General features: G+C 33.8%; 1 long non-coding RNA gene across 3 annotated transcripts; it reads left to right on the forward strand.

Moving 5' to 3' along the window:
• Positions 1 to 1,091: 1,091 nt before the first annotated feature.
• On the forward strand, positions 1,092 to 4,059 carry LOC134251428 (uncharacterized). 3 transcript variants are annotated; one of them, XR_009988739.1, is made up of 5 exons: positions 1,092 to 1,258; positions 1,719 to 1,844; positions 2,040 to 2,148; positions 2,388 to 2,479; positions 3,992 to 4,059. It is a non-coding gene; the product is annotated as an uncharacterized LOC134251428 (long non-coding RNA). The 3 variants fall into 3 exon arrangements; XR_009988738.1 differs by having other exon boundaries at positions 1,719 to 1,835; positions 2,035 to 2,148; XR_009988740.1 differs by having other exon boundaries at positions 1,719 to 1,835; positions 2,035 to 2,099.
• Positions 4,060 to 15,161: the final 11,102 nt, after the last annotated feature.

Genomic DNA, 15,161 nt, shown 5'->3' on the forward strand with positions numbered 1-15,161 from the left:
AGTTTTACCAAATGTTTTAGTGCTAGGACAATAACCACTGTTTTCATTCACTGGTAACGCTGCACCTAATGGTGTACTTGGTACAGTTGGCATAGGTTCTCTGTCCTTTGCAAGACTCCATGTAACACTTGTAGGTGTTGACATAGAGCTTACACCTAACGTACTCCAGTGTACATGCGGCGTTGAAATTCGAGGTGTATATGCTGATTTACCCAGTAACACTCCTGTGTACTCCTGTGTACGCCGACTTTGGTGTAGTATAAACATCGCCTCTTCCCCAAATACTACACAGCCAATTGTGCCTAACGTTAATTTAGTGTTAATCTCAATTAACATTAAATTAACGTTAGCTTGATGTTAGTTTAATGTTACTTTCTTGTTAAGTTAACATTAAAAATGTTAACATTAAATTAACGTTAATTTTTAACGTTAATTTAACTTAACATTAATTTCGTGTTAATTTTTAACGTTAATTTAACTTAACATTAATTTCATGTTAATTTTTAACGTTAAATTAACATTAAAATTTTAAGTGAGCTTGGGACTTCTTCTTAAAAAACTAGAACCAAAATATTAACATTAGATTAACGTTAATTAGTTAATGTTAATTTCATGTTAATATGAATTTAACCTTAATTCTTTAATGTTAATTTCATGTTAATTAGAATAACACGAGATTAATGTTATTATTCAAATTTTAGACCTAACTTTAAGCAATACTTGCCAATCATTTTAGTGACATTTAATAAATTAGTTAAGATGTCCATATGTGGATACTCGAAACCGCCGGAGTTGGGGGGGGGGGGGGGGTACTGGCACTTGTGTCGTAAATAAATTTTTAACCCCAATAAAGATAACAGTTGTGTTAGTATTATACCATAGGTTCAAAAAGTATTTCAAGTCACACAATTTATTTCAGACACAAGTGCCTGTGTGTTTGTAAGGGTGTGTACATGTGTGGGTTTGGGAAAGGGGGGTGCTCTAACTGTTAATATTAGCACCCTCTTCACCTCGTCCATCTTTTTTTTCATACATTCTTAAAAAAGTAATTTATCTAGACTTAAATTATAAGCACTATGTCTATCTTTCAAAATGTCAACTTGGATTTGGATTTTTTTCCGGCTAAAAATGGTCCGTAGCTTTTCTCAGGATCGGTTTTGTTTTTATCGGATGAAACTGTACGTCATGCTTGACGTCACCAGCTGTAACAGAAATTGAAAACACAGAGGAAAAAGGATTTATCAAGTCTCTGTTAAAAGTAAGTATTTTGTAGTCTTTGTAATATTACGTTTTTGAGAGTTTCATAATTTCAGAGGTCCCTAAATGTTTGAACTTTATGTATAGCAACATAAGGCATAATTACTCAACAGTCCTTGCAGGCTACTGTGTCGTAGGCTGTGAACGACGTGCCAGATCTCTGCTATGTTGTATATTTGTATATCAGCATTACTATTTTTATGTCTATTTATTGTTCAGTTGGTTAAATTTGTTTGAACACTGAAGCCTGCCGGTACATCTGTACTGCCGCCCTACGTGGAGAAAATTCGAAAGTGAAAGTAGAAATCGTGTACAAGTTAACAATAACCATCTCGACGTTGAAGTTAAACACGCAATGTGAGCGATGTTTTCCCTGATCCTAACAGTTCATCTTAATTGGTTTCATCATTATCGAGAAAAAAAACCCGATTTGATATTTATTTTTATTGTATTTTAAACAGCTGGAACTCGGTATCACATCTGACTCGCACTTCTGAAATGGATCAAATCGGACTTTGTCGTCGAGACTCGGAGGAACCCAGCTGCCTAAATTATTATGCCAGTGGAACACAAAACAGGTATCAAAAGTGGAACAAAATGTAAACAATTCCACCAGTAAATGTAATGACAGTGAAATTTACATTCATACACCCCAACTGATTTTTTTAAAATACCAGTTAAGTACTTGTCACTACTTGACACTTGTCAATATTTTGTTCAGAAACATTTTATAAGCATTATTAAATCAAGATTTTTTTCTTTTACTGCATAATACAGAAAAGATACTTTTATGCAAGACATGGAGAAAAGAGCAGACTACAGCCTCTATATACCATTCCTTGGTGCATCCTTGAATTGATGTTTTTTCAGGATAACCATGCAGGAATAAAGGTTATTTATAAAATAGTATATACATAGTTTATTTATAATTTTAATTTAGAAAAATTTGACAACTTCATCTAGAGTTTATGCTAAAGAGACAAATTTAAAGCCAAGTTGCTTTCACTGTACTAAAAGTTTGCCTTGAATCAGACTCTGCACATAAAATTTGATTTCTATGAATATCATATATGTTGAAGATATTACATTTTAAATAAATGATTTTTAATTATTTTTTTTTATAATTGTAGGTTAACTCAGTATAAAGTCTTGCTGACATGAACATGATAATCACAAGAAAGTGAATATATTTCATCACCTTAAGCAATCTTCAAAATACCAGGTAAAGTGCAGTTATTCTGAACACATATCAAATATTTAAAACCATTTAATATGTCACCCCTAAATTTTTTTTAAAGTATACTGGAAACATAATGTCTGTTTGCCAGTCTCACTGTATAGTAATATATATGGAAGTATATAGTTTTTAAATACTAGTAGTTTTTTTACTTCACCTGAGCCGAAAGCTCAAGTGAACTTTTCAGATCACATTTTGTTCGGTGTCCGTCTGTCCATCTGCTAACTTTTCACATTTTCAACTTCTTCTCAAGAACCACTGGGCCAGCAAAGATGGAACTTAAATGGAAGCATCCTCAGATAGTGTACTTTCAGGCCTCTTCAACCTGGGGGGGGGGGAGAAATAAGGTGTTTTTAAACATCTATCCGGATATAAATATCGGTTAGTCTTGACTCACAAGATTCAATTCCATAAAGCCTGATGGGCTTTATAATGAATTTTATCTCGTACCAACCCGTATTTATAGCCCGTTGGATGTTTTAAATTGATACCTTATTACTTATATTTACATTTGTGACTTATTCATACTTTGTATTTGCCTGATCACACTGTTTGTGGCTTTTAACATGCGAAATGCATTATTTTTCAAAACCAATGGCATGTAAACAGTATACAAGATACTGAATGTGTGTCGACCCTTTATGACGTCACTGAGAAATTCCGTTGAACATTCATCGATACGCACATCTATGACCTCTTGACCCTTGTAGTGTAGATTCAAATTTGATCCCAAGTTTTACAAAGGAATGCATAGGAAAACCTTTTCTAAAATCTTCTCCGAACTTATTTGGAATCATCCTCAGGTAGTGTAGATTCAAGTTTGATCAAATCATGACCCCCGGGGGTAGGATTGGGCCACAATGGCCGACCAAAATTTTATATAGGAATGGAAAGGAAAAACCTTTTAAAAATCTTCAGAACCATTAGGACAGGAATGATTAATCTCATGACATGATGTGGAAGCATCCATAGGTACTAAATGTAGATTCAATTTGTTCAATCATGACCCGTGGGGTTAGGGTGTGGCCACAATGAGGGATCACAGACTTGCATAAGAATATATAGGGAAAAGAATCTTCTCCGAATTAACATGATCTACAAGTAGTAAAAATTTAAATAATGCCCCGGGGATTGGGGGTTAGTGAGGGGTCACAATGGGAGATCAGGTAATGTGTTGGAAAAATCTTTAAAAATCTTTTTTTCAAGTATGGCAAAATAATATACATGTATGTATGCTGTATTGTAATAGTGACATTTTCAAGTAATAGAAAATTCAAATCCCCCTCCCCCAATAAGTATAAAGTAAGCTTCTCAATACTTAATTAACTGATCTGTGTTTTTTAGCTAGCCCATGTGCTCAGGTGAGGGATGTGGCCAATGGACCTCTTGTTTCATTCATTATATTTGAGACAAATTTGATTTGTTAATGTATTGCTGAAGTATTTCATTTTCATATAATTATTATAATATATGTATTTGCCTCTCTTCTTTTTTCAGATTGGAAAAAGAAAGAAGATTTGTAGCATTGTATTGAATATGCCTGATTAAAAGTATTAATGGATGAATTGGTGTTTTTCTCTTTTCTTCAGAAAATTTGAAATCGGATGCAATGCTCAGAATTTTAGAGATTTTGTTGAAAAACCAGATGGGTCCCTTTCTCCTTTTGGATATATTCAAAATGAAAAGAAAGTGACACCAGGGATGAAATCAACATGCAAGCCTAGCTTTCTGCAGTGCTACAAGGAGAAGTGCAAAATTGACGAGCTTCTGGTGTACCTTTAGAGAAATAATTATGATTACATGTAGTATCAGTTAAGCTACTGCTATGAAGCAATAACATGTTTTTTTTAGAAAGAATAGGAAGGAAAATTCCAAAAATATGCACACAATTTTTCTGCATTTTAACGTTAAATAAGTATGAACTAATTAACGTTAATTTAACGCTTAACGTTACTTTAACATGAAAATAACGTTAACTTAACGTTAAATTTTTCACGTTAAATTCATGTATAAGCTTGATTGACGTTAATTTAACGTTAAAATTTAACGTTAAGTTAACGTTATTTTCATGTTAAATTAACGTTAGGCACAATTGGCTGTGTAGTATCTTTGTTTCTAGGAACATGGAAATCATAAGCTTGGGCCTTGTATTCCTCATATCCACCCATAGCTCCTTTTACATAACTTGCTCTGGTGGTGGGGTTTATGTCAACTTTACCCATCAACTCATCTATACTGTCGTCAGCAGTCTTTTGCCTCAGGTCTACACCAGAATCAGTTACTAGAGAGGGCCTACTAACATTAAATGAGCTTGGCGTAGACTTCAACTTTTCTAACGTTTCTCTTAATTGTCGTCGTCTAACGTCAATTTCTTCAAGATCTGCCCACAGTTCTGATTCTTGTTCATTCTTCATGTTTAATTTCTATATACATGTACCAAGGAACCAAACAAAAATATTCGGTACTCAACTATATTAAATCTTACTGCAATGCACGTATACCTAACACAGTGCACACAGAACTCTGTACTTGGTATCTGAACCAAGTAACTGATCTGCGTTCACGAAAACCCGGTGACAGAACACAGTTCACACCGTTAAATAAACTTAAATCAACAGATTTTAGCAATTAAATGTACCCTGTATCCCTTTACCAGCTGCCACCAAAATGTAACGTGTAACCTAAGGGTCCGTTTTCAAGGGATATGGGGTATTAATATTATCGAAATATATATGACTGCCGTCACGAGAAAAAGGCCCTTAAGGTCAAATTTTCATAAATTTACTTTTTGATTAATTTTAATAGCCAAACTCTTTCTGAATGCAAATATACATAAATTTTGAAAATATCTCACTTTTTCAGTATTTTATAAGCATTTTAGTAAGGCGCACCAAAACATCTTTGACGTTACTCACTGAAAACGTAATGACGTCGACTGCGTCTATTTCAATTTCCAAAAATTCCTAAAATAAAACTCTAAATAACCTGAAATCAGAATCGTTTTGGGATATAAACTTGAGAAAATATATTTTTTTTTCTTCCAGGCGACAAGAACATGTATGTGGCTATTTCTATGGGATATCGTATGTTATTATTATTTTCATACTATTTTAGAGCAGATCTAGTATTATCGTAAAGGGGGATGTGGGTCTAGACAAAATCTAGGAACGGTTTATAATATTTTCAGAAGGAAAAATAATACTTGTTTAAATCAATTAGAATTATTCTTTTGATATAAAATAATCTTACTCAATTTATAACATATATAAAACACTTGTAACACTTAAACATTAAAAGAAATAGAGAGAGAGAGAAAGAGGGAGAGAGAGAATCCCAGACGGACACCGTGCGCAAAACGGGGCATACCCTCGCAAAAAAGCACTTCGATCCCGATATCAAAAAGAAAATAATTTTCTTATCAGTCATCAAAATTCATCATTCACTCACCATCGCACACACGTAACTTTTTTCCCCCTATAACTGTTACGATAGGATCAAAACACCACATATTTTCTGTATCACCGAAAAATGAGAAATAAATGCAGATATGCAAAGATATGTAAACTTGTTTTGAAAAATCTTAATTCCGTTTTATAAAAAAAAAAAAAATAGTGAGTGCGTGAATTGAATTCATGTTCGCTACTTCTATGCAAACGGATTTTTTTTTAAAGTTTACTTTTTTGAATATTTTATTAAAAATTTTAAAAGCACTAAGCTTCACTTGTTTATACAAATCATTTTCCTCGCCTGTCTTAGTTATGGAGTAAAAACATAATAAAGAGGCAAGTGATATCAAAGGATTGTCTTATGAATGGTTTATATACCGTACCTTAAATTGAAACTTTCTTTGAACTTATACCTAAAATTGAAACTGTCTTTTAACCTCTTATTTTTTAAAAAAATAAATCATAATTAAAATCGGCCACAAATATTTCTGCACATTCACCCCCCTCATCTTTTTTATATAATTTTGAGGCACCTTTACCCTGTTTCACTTGAACATAAGATTTGTATATTTTTGACAAGGATCGCTACTATGATCTTTAAAAAAATGATTTATGTACATTATATAATTAATAAGAGATGATTAATTGCACTGTTCTTGTCTCTTTTTTATATATGCACTCTAAACGGTGCTTGAATTTTCTGTGTGAAACTATGATTCCATTACAATTTTGAAGAAATCTATTTCAAACTGTTACTGAATGAATAAATTTTTACGCCATTTCAGTTGGGAGGGGGAGAGGGTGTTACAGCTATATTTTTTCAGTTGTGGGCACTTTCAACTACCATATATTTCTTGACAAGCAAAAGAAAGTATTTACGGCCAGGAAAGGTCATCTATTAATCTTCCTCCGTGGCATTGGCTTATCTAACACCTAATAAAAGCTTTTCAGTTTTCGATGCGATTGTCTTAACCAATAATGAAATATTACGTCCAACACACGTTTATATTTTTTGTATGAGTAATTATCTACCGCTCTAATCCATTTTTTCTTAGTTATTAGTTCAAAACATACTACTTTCTCGATATATCGAAATTAAAATAATATATTTGACTCGATTTCGTCTGTCCCCGTACAACTCAGTGACGTAGCATCGTTTGAAAAGAGGTTTTGGGACAGCCAGAATTAAAAAAAAATCAATTTACCATTACAAAAAACTTGTCAACCAAAAAATGGGGATTGTCCAAACTCGAATCCAAATTCGCTGGGGGGGGGGGGGTGTTGTTGGGGTTGGTTAGGTTCAGACTTCTTGCAGTATCAATTTTTCTTAATGAAACATAATGCACTGCCTTTTGTCCTATTGTGCACTAGTTTGACTATGCTGGAACAAAAAGTGGGGGGACTTTCAATTTAGCCCCCCTCCCCGATGCTACTTGCGTGCGACTGTAATATAGACAGTATTTTTCTTTCAATGCAGAAATATTTATGTTTGTTTATTAATTCCTTTCTTTAGAGTCATTTTAGGATTACGATATAAACTTCAGTATTTGGATTTCAACGGAAATTTAATGTAGAGATATGCGGGGTATTTAGATACATGTACATGATTCAGGGTTGAAGATGTCAACGTAAAACGAGACTTATTTCCTTCATATCATGAATTCAGTAGTCAGTGAAATATATTTCACACTCATTAAAGGTTTGCACGAACGTCCTTTTTCAGCAATGAACATCACCAGTGCTTAGATTCATTTTTTCCTCATTCTAAAATTTAGACTTCTTTGTTGTATAAAGTTTGAAGTGGTTGATGAATTTAAAGGTACTTGGACACAGATTTGAAGTTAATATTTTCTCATTTTTTCTGTATAATATCACGAATTATATATTTTAATAGCATTTCACACAAAAATTAATGAAAAATCTTATTTCATTTAAAAGTTATTAAGACTTTAAATTTTTTGGCGGGTTTGATTGACACATCCTTGCACTTTCTCAAATTTTAACTTTACTCTTAATCCTTAGGAAAAGTGGCAATTTTGATGTGCTTTAATGAGAAATATTAAAACTTTTATCAAGAAAAATAATTTCATTCAGAGTAGAAATGTTAGAAAGCAAAACACCTTTACAAGTATCATCATTCCGAACTAAGAGATGCGTACAGAGTTTAGCAAATCGAGCACACTCGTGTTATGTACACAGTTTTTGTAAACAGGGCTCGAGTTCTGTTATTGTTTATATTTAGAATTCACCGGGTGCGTTCAATCGTCACAGTCTGCTTACCACAACTGCACGGACTGACAATATATTGTGTGTTTGTTTTGCTTTCGAACGTGTCTACTCTGAATTTTCTGGATTATAGTATTAATATTTTTCATTTATACAAAACGAGATTGCCACTTTTCCTAAGGATTAAGAATAAAATTAAATTTGTGAGAGTGCAAGGATATGTCAATCACACCCGCCGAAAAATTTGAAATTTCAATATCTTTTCAACGAAATAAGATTTTTAATTAATTTTTGTGTGAAATGCTATTAAAATATATAAGTCGTAATATTATAGAGAAAATAATAACTTCAAATCTGTGTCCAAGTACCTTTAAACATTTTCATAACTTTTGGAAATTATTGGAAATTACAAATGTCAACTACAAGAGTACTTTATAGAGGAGTAAGGTATTTTCTTTTAAATATATCTTTTTCACGATTGGGGTAAGAATTTGGAAGAATTAATCAAGAACTAAGCGCAAATTTGTGCGCAGTAAATATACAGTTTTTACCATGGGTGGCACTGTAGCTCTCCGGTCTGCCGTTTTTTTTTCTTTCGAAAAACTACACTTCTTCAGCTATCTTTTCGCCTAATCTATAGTTGGCCGGGTTTTTTTCTGGGTTATAAATATTTTCATTCATAATATCACTGTCGATGTAATATTGTTAATTTCTTCAAAATTTTGTTTTTTTGGGGGGGGGGGGGAGAAGTCTATACAATGGCTGTATTCGATTCCTAGACATATTGCAATTCAGTTTCGAGTGGGATTTCATTCATTCATTTCATCGGAACAATTTAAGAGAAATGAAACATGTATTTATTGGATCATTTTAAATTAGTCTTTGAAACAAAATTTATTTTTAGCAAAATTTTCATGGCATCCCCATCCTCCGTATTTTTTTCCCCTTAGTATATTCTCTTACTCTTGATTTAGTAAATAATTATTTATTGTTGATGTAGAGGGTTTAATTGAATCTCCCATGTAACTATTCAGTCAAAGAGGGGCTATGTTTTTTAGCTTGAGCTTTACCCGGTTGTCTTTTTATTCGTCGATTTTTTTTTGGGCATGTCTACTTCCCCCCCCCCCCCTTTTTTTAAACACATATTTTAAAATCGACAGTTCAAAGTGGGATGGGTATCGGGGTATGATTCACTATGGATTAAAATTAAAATGGTTAAATACATTTTAAATTATAGTTTATATTTTTCGGGAAAACAAGAAGCGCTTATAAGTACGGTATTACTATAAGTGCATAGACCTCTCGCTCGCTTTTTCTCTCTATCTCTCTCTGAAAAAAAGTATAATGACGTGTATGGAATATGCATTTTAATATTAAGACTTCCGAACATGAATTCAAATTTAAGCATTGGAAATTTCTGAAAAACAAATATGCAGCATCTTTAATTTAGTCATGAATAGACATCGTTTTAATCGCTGTTCCTAGCAATGTGCATGTCCAATGTCGCGTATATCAACATCAAGTTAAATACTTATAATACAGAATTACGCATAAATTCACGTATTAAATATTAATGATATCATACTATATTCCTATTAAAAATGTCTGCATCAAATTATCAAAGTTTTTGTTACACTTTGATATCCAATTTCATTTCTAGATCACGAAACGTAGTTGAGATTTTTTTTTTACTTCCGTGTTTACAATACCGCAACTTTGACGTCGTTTTCTGAGCATTGTGACTTCAACAGATAAGGGCCCTTTTCTCATGACGGCAGTCATATGAATTTTTCCTCTGGTTCTATCTGAGCCTATAATTAATACTGGGAATTAAAATTATACACAATAATGATTATTTATTATTTTCGTGGGATACTTGTCCTTGTTTGATTTTTTTATTATTATTTAAACAGCGGGATCTACAAGCCGAGGTTCTTTGTTACCAAGTACTACCTGTATGACTGGGTTCCCTGCACCTGGTTCTGAAACCAATTGCAAGTTCTTATTGTAATGAGTACTCGGTACCTCACCCTTATTCAGGATTACTATACCTTGCACTTCACCACAATTTCTTGGCTTATCATTTACCGGCGCCCTGTACCCTAGCCTTAATTTTATTTCACTGTTTTAATTTTTCTGTTCTAATATTACCTATTATCTTCTTTTCAACTTGACACTTCTTCTGCAGGTTTCTGAAAAATCGCCACTGCCTAGAGCTGCAGCCATTTAAAATAGAGCCAAGGGCTATACCATTCAAACAGGGGTGATTAGGCTCCTGGACTGTTCCATTATTCCAGGTCACACCAACGTTTGAATGGCATAGGCCTTTTTCATTACTCATTACAGTACCTTACTTTGTGACCCTAAATCATTAAAAATACTACTGTATCATTAACCAACCAATATTTATCATTGAATTGGAACATAAGCCTAGTGATTCATGCAATTTTTTAAGATAAAAAATACTGTCTGAATATTTGAAGTCATTGTAGGCCGCAAAACGGCCTTATAGAGAATGATCCTTTGCAAACATTTACCAAGGATTAATCTTGGCCATAAATTTTCAACAAAACAAGGCAAATGAATTGGTGCTAGATTTTAACTTTCTTGCTTCACAAGTGAATTAATTCTGACAAGATCTTACCCAATCTCTACCTAGAATTATCGTTCCATAGCAAAGCGCAATACGCCCTCTATTGAGAGATTTCATCTTGGGCAGTCTGTTGAGTGTGTATATTTTTGACCATCTGACTTTGATGTTAGAGTTTGACTCAGGTTTTGTACTAGGGCTTTCATATCTAACAGGTATATTCTTTGTGTTATGACTTGGAGTTTGAGACACTTCTGAAAAACTTTAAACTTGACAATAACTTTATTGCTAGGTTAGTGCTAGGGCTCTTTTATTTCAGATGTGTATTTCCTATGACAAGGCCTTAAATTTGACCTTGAAGTTTAGCCAACTTTTAGAAAACCTTAATTTTGGACGTGAATTCTAACGGTTGATGCTTGCATGGGTTTTCATAATCCAAAAGATAAGTCACTTTAGGTTAACAATATTTTTGTTCCCTTGACATTGGCTTTGAAGTTCGACTTGCATTTGAAAAAAAAACTTTGCTGAAAGCTGCCGTATGGGGGCAATCTGATTAAAATCAGATCCTTTGATCCGCTCACATGAAGGTCGCTATAACAAGGATCGATCCTTGTGTAGTGACCTTCATGTGAGCAGATCATTGAGAATCTGATTTTAATCAGATTACATATGGGGGTATCGGTGTTTCACAACCATATCTTGTTTCTGTTTGTCAAATCAAAAGGACCATTCAGCGCCCTGCTTAAGGTAGTTTTCACGTCCTAAGAGATCATGAGAGCAATTCAGCGCTGTGAGACTGTACTGGGAACGATTTAATGCAATAAGGAAGTATATCCAGACAAGGTTGTCTGGGTTTCTCGGTAATTCATTGGACAAACCCACCAATGCATTTCCAGGAATTGAATAAATATAGATTATCATTCGGAATCGGCACAATCTCGTGTTATACTGTGAGACTATATACATGTAGTTATAAATTTCTTAACAATATTCCCTTCTAGAGGCAATCTCTCTGGCACAACACTGTGCAATGCTTTCCGTTGCAAAAGGTTTCTAGGGATTTTTGTCCGCATCTTCAATTCACCAGAGTCGTGAAAGACTAGTACATGTCTGACAAAATTCTGTTTACTTAACGTGTATTATTTCTTCCTCGCCTTCGATTCTTCTTGTTTTTGATTAACATTTTCCCGAATTTTATGTAAATTGTAATAATATGACATATTGCAACTTTTAATAAAAGCACTGGCTCTTTATAGAACCCTTAATCCCTTTCCTTAATACCAAGGAAATTAAAGGATTGGAACTTCTCTCATTAAATACGTCCATGCATATTCTACATGACTCAGCAATACTTCTATATGCTGCTAGGGAAATATACGCAAATAATAGATAATCCGAGCGGAAAACCTGTCATTTGTATACTTTAATGGAAAATGAACAGCATAATAGTAAAATCTAGATAGGCTCTGTGATTAAGCTGGAAATCGGTTTTCTGTTGCTCAGGAATGTCTCGGGGCAAGTTCTCCGTCAAAGCGTTTTATATACATGTACTTTGCAAACTCATTATTTTGTAAGTTCAAGTACATATGCATAGAAGGAAAATATTGAGGGGGCAGCCTGTTTTCAACAGCAGAACGGTTACTCCGCAGAAATGCCGTTACGTACTTACGTTGCACAGTTCTTCCTTAATTTTAAATTCACAAATGTTGATCACGACAACACGTGATAGATATAGGAGCTATAATAAATGTGCATCACTAACAACAACGTGAGGGTTATCAATCTGCTTTTGATTTGCTTTCATTTCTTCTGTAGCTGTTGATCGAAATTAGGACAGTATTGAAATTTCTTCTGATTACGTCAAGTTACTAACAGTTTGATATATTAATTTAAAACAAGATGTGTTTGTGCAACACCCGATTCCCCCGTATGGTATATTGCAAAGATTATACAGTTTCTCAAAAGAAAATTGAACTCCAAGGTCAAAAGTCAAATTATTGGTATCCAAATGAAGGTCATGACTAAAATGGAATGCATAGGGTATGTTAAAAATAAAAATGTTCAAGAGTTATGGTCAAGGCTAAAGTTTTTTTCAAAGTGGGTCAAGCTCTAAGGTCAAGGTCAGAAGGTAAAAAATTAAAATATTTATCTATGCATGTCTTGTCAAATTAAATACACAGATGAAGTATGACAGTCCTGGTTGCTATGGCTAAGGTTAATAATAATCTTCAGTAAATTTTTGCGAAAGTTGGTCAAATTGAAAGGTCAAGATAAAGTCGTCAAAGAGGTACATAACTCAAAGGTCTTTTTATAAGGAAGGCGCATATGAAGTATGAAAGCCATATCTCCAAACAATTGAAAGTTATAGGTAAGGTTAAAGTTTTTGCGGAAACAAATTATAAGCAAACAGACAGAGAGACAGATGGAAGGACGCGAAATACTAGTAATATGTACTGTCGAATCTCCAATTAAAGGAGTATAAAAAGATGGTGTAGAAGTTATAAATAAAATGCCTCTTCACTGCTGAATGTAAGATTTCTAGCCTTTATCAAAATGTATTTTAATTTAAAATCTAGGTTCTGTTGCAAACCGATATCAAATTGCAGTAACTGGTAACGCATATACTCTTAGTTTTGTGATAATATAAAATCAAATATGTTACATTGTACAAACTCCTGTGTATCAAAATAAATCGTCATATCATTTGTAAAATCATTAATGCATCATTTTCCATCTCTCACTTCCAGATTGTTTTAATTTTTTTTAAGATATGATGGGACTTGGTACATGATCATGTCTATTTTTATGGATTCGATTTACAGTGCAGGCTGTGCTAGAAGATTGCATCAATTAAGGTTGAAGGGTCATCGAAAGAAGATGGAATTTTCTCTTATCATCCTAGACACAGCATTTTTCGGAGAAAAACAGAATATTCCTAAAATAGATTATTTTCTGTTAATCCCTTCTGACAATCAATAGGTCTGGTACCTAACCCTTTTGCCAGCATTATGTGAGATTTCGTGATACTGGCGAGCGTAGTGTCATGATGAGGGCTCTATCGCAAACATTACATCGATACAAGGCTCCTATCTTTTGCCTACAATTCTAATTACAATGTATCGACTTTTCGATCTTGCAAGAAACGAGAAACGCTAAGGAACATACCCCATTAGCTTTTTTAAATATAGTTTTATATTTATTTGTCTGTTTCAACCAAATTGTTCATACACATTTTACTCAATAAAACTTGCTGCTAGGGATGAAAATTGGTCACAACGAAGTTTGCTATTAAAACATACTTCTGCATATCAGCAATACGGCTAGATTTAGTCTGAAGCCAAGACAATTAATTTACTTCTATTTTCTGTTCTATTACCAGAGACAAAAACTGTCTTCTTTTTCTCTTTAAGAATAAATGACTTATGTTGTATTGGCAGCGCTTTGTGGTATACTTATTCCGGCATATAATTTTGATCTGATGCGGTCGACAATTCCCAATTCTCCGATCTTAGAGAAGTGGACACGCTCTCGCCCACTTACAGGCTAAAGTCTCCTTAGAGAAGTGGACACGCTCTCACCCCGACTGTCCAGTCGATATATAGGTATAGAATATCCAGTTCTTAAAAACAGTTAAGTAATTAATTTTTAAAGCACATTAGTGGGAATCTTTCTGAAATGTTTTCCACCACTATTACCATGCTTAGTAAGGACTGTATACTACTGGTTGGTTAGCCTTTACTCAAAATCAAGAGACTCCAGATTTTTTTATGACGTAACCATGACCTAAATTTGACCTAAGTATCCCAGATCAGTATGTCACCACCTTAACCTCATCTAAGTATCCCAGATCAGTCAAAACCTAATCCTCATCTAAGTATCCCAGATCAGTATATCAAAACCTTAACCTCAACTAAGTATCCCAGATCAGTATGTCACCACCTTAACCTCATCTAAGTATCCCAGATCAGTATGTCACCACCTTAACCTCATCTAAGTATCCCAGATCAGTATGTCACCACCTTAACCTCATCTAAGTATCCCAGATCAGTATGTCAAAACCTTATCCTCATCTAAGTATCCCAGATCAGTATGTCAAAACCTTATCCTCATCTAAGTATCCCAGATCAGTATGTCAAAACCTTATCCTCATCTAAGTATCCCAGATCAGTATGTCAAAACCTTATCCTCATCTAAGTATCCCAGATCAGTATGTCAAAACCTTATCCTCATCTAAGTATCCCAGATCAGTATGTCAAAACCTTAACCTCATCTAAGTATCCCAGATCAGTATGTCAAAACCTTAACCTCATCTAAGTATCCCAGATCAGTATATCAAAACCTTAACTTCATCTAAGTATCCCAGATCAGTATGTCAAAACCTTATCCTCATCTAAGTATCCCAGAT

This window comes from Saccostrea cucullata, unplaced genomic scaffold (assembly GCF_032062105.1).
Source record: "Saccostrea cucullata isolate Sc308-1 unplaced genomic scaffold, CSIRO_AGI_Scuc_v1 ctg65, whole genome shotgun sequence".
Lineage (NCBI taxonomy): Eukaryota > Metazoa > Mollusca > Bivalvia > Ostreida > Ostreidae > Saccostrea > Saccostrea cuccullata.